The 12,041-nt window shown below is 43.5% G+C and overlaps 1 long non-coding RNA gene across 2 annotated transcripts; it reads right to left on the bottom strand.

The window, feature by feature from the left end:
• Positions 1-2,366: 2,366 nt before the first annotated feature.
• On the bottom strand, positions 2,367-10,877 carry LOC141573055 (uncharacterized). 2 transcript variants are annotated; one of them, XR_012498621.1, is made up of 3 exons: positions 10,703-10,877; positions 8,681-8,857; positions 2,367-6,520 (listed from the first exon to the last, which is right to left on the bottom strand). It is a non-coding gene; the product is annotated as an uncharacterized LOC141573055 (long non-coding RNA). The 2 variants fall into 2 exon arrangements; XR_012498620.1 differs by lacking the exon at positions 2,367-6,520 and having other exon boundaries at positions 8,431-8,857.
• Between the last annotated feature and the right edge of the window lie 1,164 nt (positions 10,878-12,041).

Below are 12,041 nucleotides of genomic sequence, written 5' to 3'. Positions count from 1 at the left end.
CCATTTGTCTGGTCCCATCAGCTCCTAGGCCTCCAAGCCTGCACAGACCCACAGACTGTGGCTTCCAAAGCTCCCGTCGTCCCCTCCTGTGGGGACAGCTGTGTTTTTCCCAGTCTTTCAAAATGGAAAAAGTTTCATTTTATGATATCAAAATTCTCTTAACAAAGGAACTTACAATTTCATCGTAAGAAGCATTCTCCACCTTCTCTTAACTCAGTACCTTCACTTAACGTTTAAGACGATCATTCATTCATTTGTTAAGTGATTCATTTTACTAACATTTTTCTGAGCCTTCCCCCGTCCAGCGTTGTGCTAATATTAATAGGAGAGACAAAGAAATCAAAACAGCTTCTGTTTCCTATTTAGAAAAGAGCAGGCCTAACAGGACCAAGAATGTTTAATTGTTTTACCTCTAAACTGGCCTGAAAGCTAGAGAATGTCTCTCCCTTCCTCCATGTTTGACCCTAAAATTAAAAATGCGTCTACGCTAGCCACAGACTGAGCACCTGCCGAAGGAAACCTAATAAAACCTGAGGAATGCTCTTTAGGAATCATCAGTGGTTCCGTAGCTGAATCTTTCAGGATATATTTAAACCAAATTACATGTATCAAAAAATACACCAATAAGTCCAAAATGTATGCTAGTCTGTGTGGCATTAAAAAATAATAATGACTATTTGGTAGAATGTTTTTACTGCCAGTAAGAAAGTTTCAGCATTGTAGTAGGTTTAAATTTTGAAGGACAAAAACAATCTTAGGAGAAATGTAGAGCTGGTATGAGCACTCGTGTATGTATTTCCTGATTCCCCTGCATACGCCAGGGTGGCTGTTTATTGTAAGTAATTACAGCTTGGCCGTGTGTGCTTTAGTTAGAACCGCAGTATTAAAACAACCCACCTTTCTGGCGTTACATGTCGCTGTCTCTGTGTTTAGCATGCATTTCTCTTGGCTTACACACACGCGTGCACGCACACGCATTGTACAAGGGAGCTGAGGACACACCCGATGTTGTTCCATCACCTACAAAACATCCACTGCAGTGCCCTCCACACTCTAGGAGCACAGATATTGTCGGGTTGAACTAAATCGATGGTGTTTTGTGGTTGCTCTGGCATTGTGAAACTAAGTCACTTAGTATGCATCTCACCCTTCTGTTATTGGGCTGGCACCAATTTGTTGTTTACTGATTTACGCTAATTCAAACAGTTTATAATATGTCAGAATTTTTCCAGGGGTTATAGGAGAGACGCGTTTGGGAGGCTCGCACAGACACTGATAATTAGCACATTAGCCCTCAGGTTCTTTGCTATTTTTGTTTCTACAAAAGGAAAAAAAAAAAAAACCACCTGGATATGTTTTTTAAAAACTGGGTATTTACACAAAAAGACAAACACAACTTAAACACCCACCCTAACACACACTTGCACACTCACACACATACTCACACCCCTTTGTACAGACCAGTGAGCTTGACCATTTAATTTCAACACAGGAATTAAAATAATTTATGCAGCTCTACACTGATAAAGGAAACCAACGATTTTATGTTGCACCAATTTCCAATTAAAATGTCTGTCTCACACACTTATTAATAAATAACTGAGTGCTTTGCTTACACTTTTCCTTTATTAGAGTTCACTCACTCTGTTTCAGAGTAACGGTTTCTGACATTGGTTTCAGTTAGGAAGCACGATATTTTTTATTATTTCTTGGCTGAACCACACCTATTGATTTATGAAATTAATATTCACATAGGGTCTTATAACAAGCCTCTGTAACCTGATCTCTGCTGCAGCGATGTAACCCCTGGCTACGTCTCAGACTTAGGAAAGGAACAGTGTGACAACGCACCGGGAAAAACGTTTTGTAAACAATTAACAAGACAATGTGACACTAAAAATAACATTCTATTTGTTAATGCTTGGGCTGTAAGTTGACTTTATTATGGAGGAAAAATAACTTTAATTTTGTGACAAGCACTTTTTCGAGCCCTCCTTTGTTTGTACTTGCTAAGTAGTAGCTCCTTGTTCTGGGAATGTATTTATCAGTTTAATAGAGCAACGTAGTAAACTCAACATTGGTTACTTCGGCCCCAGAGTGCAGCTCCTGTGCACACACCCATTACTATCTGTACCTTTCAAAGCCTGGGTTGCTAACTTTATCAGAAGCTGTTACTCTCCGGTACAGAAGATATGGGACTAAAACTGAAAAGAGTTTCATAAATACAATACCAAAACTTTTACCTTAGCTTAAGAAGGAATTCAACAGTGAAAAAATAAAAACCAAAAACATTCACAAAAGCAATGTTTATTTCATGTGCTTTCAAAATCCTGTAAAAATATCGGGGTGTTTTTTTTTTTTTTTGATAAACCAAATGGAGCTTTCAAAAAAGAAAGGACACAGCCTGAATTTTTCTATTGAGTCAGGTCTATGTGGAACCCTCTTGGGAACAAGAATATGACTCCTCCATAATGTGTCTTAGTGCTTTATCACCTGTTGTTCCTTTGCCAAGAAAATTTAAGAGGATTGGGAATTCTTCTATAAATTATTATTACATTTAAGATTCATAAATGAATGTGAGTTGTAATGCTAACACGTATAATTTCTTGTTGATAGCTAAGAATTCTTAAAACGAGCTCCCTGTCTGCTGGCTGACACACAACCTTCCCCCACCACTGTCTGAGGAGCTGGAGGCGCGAAGCCCTGCTTGTCGGTGACACTTTTCAGGACCCTCTTGGTGCATCACAAGGAGAAGGGGAAGAGGAGGAGGAATAATAAGACATCTTACATTCATTAAAGAGCGGGAGCCATGCTGTGAACGTGTTTCCTGCACTCACACGCCGTTTCTGAGTGTCCGTAGGCACCAAGCACAGAGAGCTCAAGGCATCTGCCCAGATCACACAGCACGGCCATGGCAGTTTGCTGAGAACAGAACTCCAGGTGAATTTTTGAAATAGAGAGACCGTCAGCCACTCCTGCAATGTGGACCTAAGCAGGATAGAAAGCAAAGGAGGGAGGAGAGGGGTGGGGGGCAGAAGCAGGGAGGAGGGTGGAGGAGGCCTGCTGCTGTCTTAGCCCCCGTCACCCTCCCTGACAGGCCCACAGCTCCAGGTCAGAGCCGACAGCGAGAACCACAGTGTAAAACTGCCCGACTTTGATTTCTGCCTTTCCAAGCTATTGGCTCCCTTCACTAATAACCAGGATTTATTACTGGGCCATCTGCTGCCTCTCTAAGGTCAAAAGGTAAACCACAGGCTTGGCCGATGTCACCATCAAGGTAGCTGGTAGCAAATGGACCCTGACAAGTGTACTTTTAAAAGAATATTGTAGCAAGAGCACTCCGGACATGAAAGTCAAGCTGATAAAGAAAATAAAACCGAAAATACTAAAAAGATGTCAAGTTTTAACCCATTAATCCAAGTGAAGGAGTCCAGCTGCCAGTCTTGGATCTGGGCAGCAGTCAGGAAGCGGGGTGGGTCCCTGTGCTCCAGGCCCGTCTCTGAGCTTCTGTCCATCCCCACCTACTGCAGTCGCAGAAACACGCACAGGGTGGAGTCTGCAAAGCACGGACACGGAGGAGGGAGACAGGCGAGCTCTGACTGCTCAAAGCTGTATCAGACTTGGAGAGACGTGCCCTCCGTTTCGCTCTCTAATTGTGAGGCCTGGCTCCCTGGAGGAGGTTTGGATGGTAATCAGATTTTCTGGTTTTCGTAAATGCTGTAAAGACCGGGGACTTCTTGACAGGGAAGTTTTACCACATATTCAAAAACGTCAAAAGGACGCCGTTAAGGTGGAAGTTTCCTGATGATACCGTTTGTGTGCTTGTTACCAATTACCAGCCAGGAAGCCCCTTCTCCCTTTGCGTTTCCAGAGGAGAATGACACGGGAGGCAGAGAGGTTGACATAAGATCCAGCTCCCTCTTTTCCAGTGAAGATGGAGAATTGACCTTACAGTTTGAGGACAAATGAGAAATCAGCAAAGAATGGCTTGCTTTGTTCCAGTGAATGCTTCAAAGAGATCATCTGCTTCTGCACAGCTCTCCCTGAAACACGTTGCTGGTGGCAAATACCTGAAGTGAATGCTTATCGTCCCTCCACTCTCTGGGTCGTTCATTGCCAGCATCATTTTATTTTGTTTTTCCATTGTCCATACCAAGAACTCAGTAGACAGACACTTTGAGCACAGATGCGAAGACTGAGCCCCATCCACCCGCGTGCAGGAGATCCCATGCCCCACCTCCCCAGGCCTACAAAGCCCTGCCTCCTTAGCTTTTTGGGTGCTGCTTCCATCCAGAGGCGTCCTCTACCTGAGTGGTATTCTTAGGACTGGACTCACCTGTTCGCCTCTTGAATATAGCTAGTTATGTGTCCACCTAGTAGGGCGGCAGCAGTGAGTAAACTTCTATCCTTAGGGTGAGGAAACGTGGGAGAAGAAGTGGGTGACCACATGGCTTTCACTACAAAGCATTGTTCTGAGGGGTGAAGAGATTGCACACAGAACACGCTCCATCCAGCGTCTGGCCCATTGCAGCCTCCAATGAGTGGCAGTGTTCTGTAACAGGACAATTGTACTCCTCACGATCTCCTGGATTCCTCATTCTCATTAATGTTTCCACCCCACCCAGTTCTTGACACATTTCCTGTTTCTCGGGATCAATAAACGTTGGCTTTCTCTTCTACTTTCCCATTTGAGATTCCACTTCTTTCTCTAATCTTGTTTCCACATGGGCTTGTATCAAGAAAGATTGATGAGGTGATTGATTTGAATTGTTGCTGCAGAGATGAAATGAAACTTATTTCATAGCTGCCTGGATCAGGAGCGTCATGCCAACCTCCTCCCACACTGTCCCCTCCCTGGCCCCCACATGCCAACACCTGGGCTCGGTTCAGGGGTTTGCCGCGCTGCGCAGGCCCAGGAACCGATGGTTCTATACAGAGACGCAAGCGGCCCCTCCTCAACTGTTTCCTCAACCAGAGGTCAAGGAGTGCGGGGCTCTGGCCCCTTCAACGGATGGGCCGGGAGGTACTATTAACGACTAAGTATCTTAGGGATTAAAAGGTGTTTATGAACACTGAAACCTTAAGGTCTTACTTCTTACCAACGCTTCTTCACACGACTTCCTCGTCCTTTGCTCCCAAGTGTGGGCACATGGATACAAGGCATTAAAACACATGGGGTTCCCTCGAACACAGGGCCATCTTGGACCCTGGCGATAGCCGGGTGGGGGGGGCACGTACGGCAGGAAGTGGGGCTGATTGTGAGCCCAGCACGTCACTGGCCACAGGCTACAGGAGTGAGAGAACATGCACAGACCTGGTAATTTATATCATATCATGTCATATTATAATAAAGACCTGGTCTTATATTATCGTAAAATAAGACCAGGTCTTATATAAATTTTTGTTCCAAAAGATGCATTAGAGCTGATTGTCCAGCTGGGTCTTATTTTTGGGGAAACACGGTAGTTTATATGGAAATGTTGTTGGGGTCAGTGAACCACAATCTGACTCAACGGTGTTGCTGGGCTCACAACAGCCTGTGTCATTTGCCCTCAATTGATTATTCCATGTGTAACTACCGTCCCACAGGGAGCCTAAAAATGTTTGACGTAAAATCCCAAAGAGTAAGAGGTGCCACCCTAAAGAAAACAAATACAACAGGAAAAGAAGAGTCCCTGAGTCCTGCAGAAAGTGTCCTTTCTCTAATGCACTGCGCTGAACGCAAGTGGACTCAGGATGATGAGACGAGGAAAGACAATGCAAGTTCTGACATGGGGAGAACATAGGAGTTGGTATCCTGGGAGAAATTATGAAGACGTGGCTTCCAAGAATTCTTAAATGATCAGACTGCTGCAAAGGACAGAGAACCCAGGTGACCCCACACCCTGGCTTGGCTGTTAAATTGAAACACACACTTTAATATACATTTGTCTAAATTCAAAATTGCATCCACCACTACAGTGGCTTAGGGACACAAAACATTAATCACACAAATCGCTGAGTCCTGCCTGGGCAGCCCCGTCTTGGTCTTGAGGTAGATGACACCTTAAATAGCCCAAGTGGTTCTCCGTCACCCCCAGCCCCACACCACCCAGATGTGGCAAAGCTCAAAAGCATCATAACGCATCTTTCCCCAGAAACTGCACAGACAGCAGAGAGAAAGCTGTCTGGGGCGGTCAGGACCCATGGACAGGACACAGGGCAGGGGCCAGCAACTCCACAGGGGAAATCAGGGCCCAGCCCAGACAGTGGACACTTAGCCCAGAGTCCTGCAGGCATCAGGGGGCAGGCCCTCAGCAGCAGCCTGTCTTGTCCCTGCTTGTGCACAAACCCCTGTGCACCGCACTTACCTTCCCGTCATCTCGCTGGGACAGGCTGTGCACAAACCCCTGTGCACCGCACTTACCTTCCTGCCACCTCGCTGGGACAGGCTGTGCACAAACCCCTGTGCACCACACTTACCTTCCCGTCATCTCGCTGGGACAGGTGGCACACAGATGCGAGCCCAGTGGTTCAGTTTCTAAAAGATGGAATTACGTGTTTTGCAGCATTGCATTAGCAGACTAGATTCAGTTGACTATACGCACAGCAGACACCACTTAATACAGTTACTTTTGCTACATAGTTTGTTTTTCTAAATAACATGATTTATTTTAATGACTGTACTGTAAACTAAATGCTCGTGTCCCCTAAAATTCATAGGTTAAAATCAAAACCCCCAATGGGATGGTATTAGGAGGTGGGGCCTTGGGGGGTGATTAGGTCATGAGGTGGGGCCCCCGTAATGGGATCAGTGTCCTCATAAGAGGCCCCAGAGAGCTGTCTTGTCCCCTCTGCCACATGAGGACACAGGGAAAGGAGAAGCAGCTGTGACTGAGGAGGTGCGCTTCCACCAGACACCGAATCTGCCTGCAGGCACCTTCCTCGTGGCCTCCCAGCCTCCGGACTGGGAGAACTTAGTGTCTGTTGTTTGTAAGCCCCCCACCTACCCACGTCTGTGGTACTTTGTGGTAGCAGCCCGAGCGGACTGAGACAGCCCATCACGCCATCATTCCACCCGTTAAATACAGAAGTGACTGCTCCTTGTTTGTGGCCAATCCACACAGAAAGTGAGTAAATCTAATATTTGTCAAAGAGAACAGATGGCGTGTGTATTTGAACCAACGTAAACGTTTCCTAGATGCTACTTTCTGTGATGTGGAATTCTGTAAGTGATTCAAAGACCGCTGAGGTTCAGGCAGTCCTTTCTCGGCCCTTCTGCATGAAGCGGGCCTGAAAAGGTGGCAGCTCACCTTCCAGAACAAGGAGCTCCCAAGCGATAGACCACTGGGCTTTGCACAGCTTTGGTCAAGTCCAGCCAGTCTGCTACTGAACTTTCAAACTTAGAAAAGGAAAATGACTTTTGCTGCTTGCAACCAAAGAAGGACGGAGGTGCACATTTGGGAGGTTTGCCTGTGCACAAACTATGTAGCAAAAGTAACTGTATTAAGTGGTGTCTGCTGTGCGTATAGTCAACTGGAAACCCACACCTGTCACACCTGTTCCTCCCGACAGTGGAAACCCACACCTGTCACTGTGTTCTCACAGTCACACGAGTGCCCTGCACAGTCAGGGTACACGTGTGACTATTAACGGGACACAACGTCTGTGCTTCAGACGCCGCTGGGTGCTGGCGAGCCTGTGTCTTTGTTCTTCCAGTTTATACTGCAGCGGAGAATTGGGGAAACGTCCGCAGTCTCACTAGAATTTCTGTGCTCTTTTTGAATTCTAATGGAAGAACCATTTGCGTCTATGTTGCTCTCCTTCCAACATGGCAAATACCGGTTTAGCTAATGAGACTCAGGTGTACCTGCAGGCATTCCTTCAAGAATTCTGCAGCTACGAATCTGGCCGCAGGTCACCGAACGTCAAGGTGGGAAACGCATCCTGTCTTGTCACCCACAGCTACACCCCTTGAGCACTGGAGCGCTGAGTCACCGTCCCCTGGATCTCCAGCCTCGGCCATGCCCTCAGCTCCTGCTTCTACGTTCTCCAGTCTCTCCCTGCTGTGTGACGTCACTGCCCTGGCTGAGACACAGCTGTAATTAAGATGGTAACCGTGTTGGGGGCCGCGGTAATGGGTGCAGCCTGGCAGCACCACCACTCACGGCAGCTCCGAGATCATAACTGAAGGTGAAAAAGCAAAGCTGTGGTGTTTGTAAAAGGAGCGGTTTACCTCCTGACGTGATTCAATCAAGCAACCTGCACTTACTCTTGTTTTTCTAAGTCAGCTTGTGTTGGGAAGTCCTTTTGCTTCCCTTTGTGCTGTATCACGCCTCCCACCCCCGCCAGCCTCTCCCTTCCTGTCCACACCACGCGAGCTTTGTGTGTACGCTCCCTCCCGGCTTTGGTAATAGTTACACCTGTACAAAAGAATATAACTACTGGCTATGCTATGTATTTGCTTTTAATGTGTCAATAAAAAGGTAATTACATTTAATTTGTGTTTAGGGTTATAATTGGCTTGAAGTAAAAGCTCACTTGCTGGAACAAAAACTCACAGAATAAGCCAAAAAAAAAAAAAAACAAAGTTGATATTTTCTTAAAATAAAGTTACCATTGTCATTTATTTTTTAAACGTATTAGTAACTTTGCTCTGAAAATTAGTCAATGGGCCGTTCCAGAAAATTCTTGCACTCACAAGATGCATCAAGGCCCTTTTGTTCTCACAGACGTCATGGGGCTGGGGGCGTCCGGCGGCCCAAGTGAATTTCCATCTCAGTCTCCAGTGATCACGGTTACATCACGGCCTGAAGAAGGGTTTCCACCTCCAATGTTTCTTGGCTGAGTCTGAGTCGCCAGTTGGTCATTTCAGTCTCTTTAGAAAAAAAACGCCATCATGGATGACGAGATGAGAATGGCAGTAAATTTGTTCAATCTTTAAATTGTACATTTTTTTTTAAATCCCCAGTGAAATGTATTTTCAGTTATATAATCTTTCTCTCCATAACAAATTATTTATGTACAATTAAAGAACAGATTTCCAGAATTGCTTGAACACTGGTTCTTTTTGTTTGAATTACTTTAATTATTTATATATCTGGCCCTATATTTTTGTGTACTCTATTTTTTCACTATTTCTCCATATGCATACATCCCAACGTATGTGTCATCTGTTTCTCACAATTTCTTTTGTTTTTTTTATATGTGGGTTTTTGTGTTCACAGTGATAAGTTGTTTTAAAAACTGAAAACATTTTGCTAATCACTGAAAGAGGGAAATAAATACAGTACCAAGAAAATGTCATTGAAAATATTACATCTGTTTTCTATTTTTAAACCCTCATTACTTCCAATTCAACCGTCATCACAACTCACACTGCGTAGTAATTGTTGAACCAGATTTATCAGAAACTGTCTTTTATACAAAATGGCCCAAAAGCTGATTCCAGAGAAGGCCTGTACGCATAAGAATGTCACAGAATTCCTTGGAGCCTCAGACCTGGAAAACTGCATGAATGTCAATTATGCAACATTTTGTGTGTAATTTCAGGAAGTTTAGACTCTCTGAAACTTATCCATTAATGGCCTAAACCCCTATTAAGCTCACCAGATATAAAGTTATGTTTATACAAGGATATAAAAATTCTTTACATATTGTATCTAATCGAGCGTTCATTGCCTCTGCTGCAATATTTTCAGTGGAAATCCTGAAACAATCTGATTCTGAAAAAAGTTAACCCCCTGGCTTTCTTCTGAACATTCCTGGCATCTATTCTCAGCGTCTTCACGCTTCCGTGTCTCCTCGTGAAGGGCCTGAGGATTCTCCCTGTTCCCACACAGAGTGACAGGGACCAGTTCTACCCTCCCACCTTCAAGAACTACAGTAAATAGTGGGTAACATTGAATTAAAATAATGGGCAGAAGTTTTAATGCTCACACTTTACCAAAGAAGATAGGTGAAAATGCACATTAAAATCACAAAATGCAATTATATTAGAAGCCTAAAATTAGAAACCTTGACCATACCAAATTTTGGTAAGAATAGGAACGATTGGAATTCTCACACACCACTGGTAAGAATATAAAGTGGTACAGCCACTTCAGATAATACTTTGTAAGTCAGTCAACAGTTTGTAAGTCACGAGTGAATAAACAATCTGTGTCCATCCAGATAATGAAATATTATTCAGCACTGAAAAGAAATGAGCTCTGAAGCCATGAAAAGACTCACAGGAAACTTAAATACATGTTGCTGAGAGAAAGAAGCCCATCTGAAAAGGCGACATACTGTATAATTCTGACTGTGAGACATTCTAGAAAAGGCAGAACTATGGAGACAGTAAAATATCCATGTTGCTGAGCTTTTTGTGGGGCGAGAGGTGAATAGACAAAGGACAGGATGTTTAGGGCTGTGAAACTTCTCTGTGTGACACTGTCATATATTTGTCAGAACCCATGTAATGCACAGCACCCAGCGTAAACGCTAAAGTATGGATTTTACTTAATAATAACATATCTTTATTGGCTCATCAACTCTAATAAGTACACAACAACCCATGATGTTAATAATATGGCAAACTGTGAGAAAGGCTGGGAACTATAGGAATTCTCTATGCTTTCTGCTTCATCTCAGATCACCCTAAAACTTATCTAAAACATAAAATCTGTTATATAAAAAGAAGAAACTTGGCATTTTCATAATAAGCTTAGCTTTCACTTACCATGTATCAGCCATTCCACTCTTACGGGTTCACCTAGCGAAAGTAACACCTATGTCCAAAGAGAGAGCTGTGCACTGATGCTTATAGCCGCCCCAAACTGGAAACATCAGCAGGTGAGTGAATGGGCCAATTATGGTAGAGCTGTCTGCTGGACTAGAACTCAGGCATGAAAAGGGGTGACTGGTCACAGATGTACCACGCTAGATGAATGTAAACAGGCCACACCCAGGGGCTGGCGGTCCCTGAGCCACGGCGTACACAGAGGCTGTGCTATCTGTGGGTGTTTTTACTAGTACTGGCAGGGTACCTTAATAGAGAGCAATAAAACTTACTCATTCAAATGGAATGCTCGTGATATGGGAATTCTGCTTCTCTGTTTATTTTAATTTAAATAAATATTCCAAAATATTAACAGCAGATTACTTTTTAGTGCTTTCTGCTTTGTGATGTGTCTTTACACACATCACTCAGTTTATTAAATAATTTATTAGCTAATTATTTTAGCATTCCTGGCTGTGATGCCCAGTCTACAGATGAGGAAGTAAAGCAGAGGAGTCAGTTATGATCACACACCCGCAGGTCACTAAGCTGGTTTCTGACTCTGCTCCTCTCTGACTCCAGGGCCTAAATTTAACAACTCTTTTACCCTAACTGATCAACAAATCATTTCAGATAAACTTCCACCCAATCCCTTCTATTTCATCCCAGACTTAAAGACACAACTATAAGTTTACAAAAGTGTGAACAATAGGCTTTGTATTTATTCATGTTCATTTATCTTTCTCAATACGCTATTATAGTCAGTAAAAATAATTTTAGAAACAAACTGCTGTTTGTGGTCTTAGCTACCTCTAGACTGTGCTATTTCAAATTTGATGAGCTCATCTTTGTTGATTTGTAAATAAATTTATATTTTTAATAAGGCAAGGCTCAGGCTAGAGCTCAAAGGAACAAAATTAGAATCTCTCTTCTAAGGTGACCAAAAAGTCATTATTTAATACACTTAGACATGACAGTTCAACCAGCAGGACCCGTCTTTCCATACAGCCAACCAAAAACACAGCAAATATAACCCTCACTAGGGTAAGACCTGTGCAGGCAAAGAGGCAAGTCTTGCTCCCCTTCTCATTTCATCACCCATCTCTCCAAATACAGATTTTGTTGAACAACAAAAAGGAAAGGGAAATGAAACTTAATTCATTTATTATTGAAAGCAAAACAGAAAAGCAATGGAATTAAAACAAGATAATTAAAACATTTGCTTCACTTAAGACTGAATGGCAGTGTCATTCAGCTCTGTTTTTATTTATGATGAATGTCATCCCATAGCTTCTTTGAA

This window comes from Rhinolophus sinicus, linkage group LG09, assembly GCF_036562045.2.
Source record: "Rhinolophus sinicus isolate RSC01 linkage group LG09, ASM3656204v1, whole genome shotgun sequence".
Taxonomy (NCBI): Eukaryota; Metazoa; Chordata; class Mammalia; order Chiroptera; family Rhinolophidae; genus Rhinolophus; species Rhinolophus sinicus.
The sequence above is the reverse complement of the archived record's forward strand: the minus strand, read 5'-3'. Positions and strand labels throughout refer to the sequence as shown.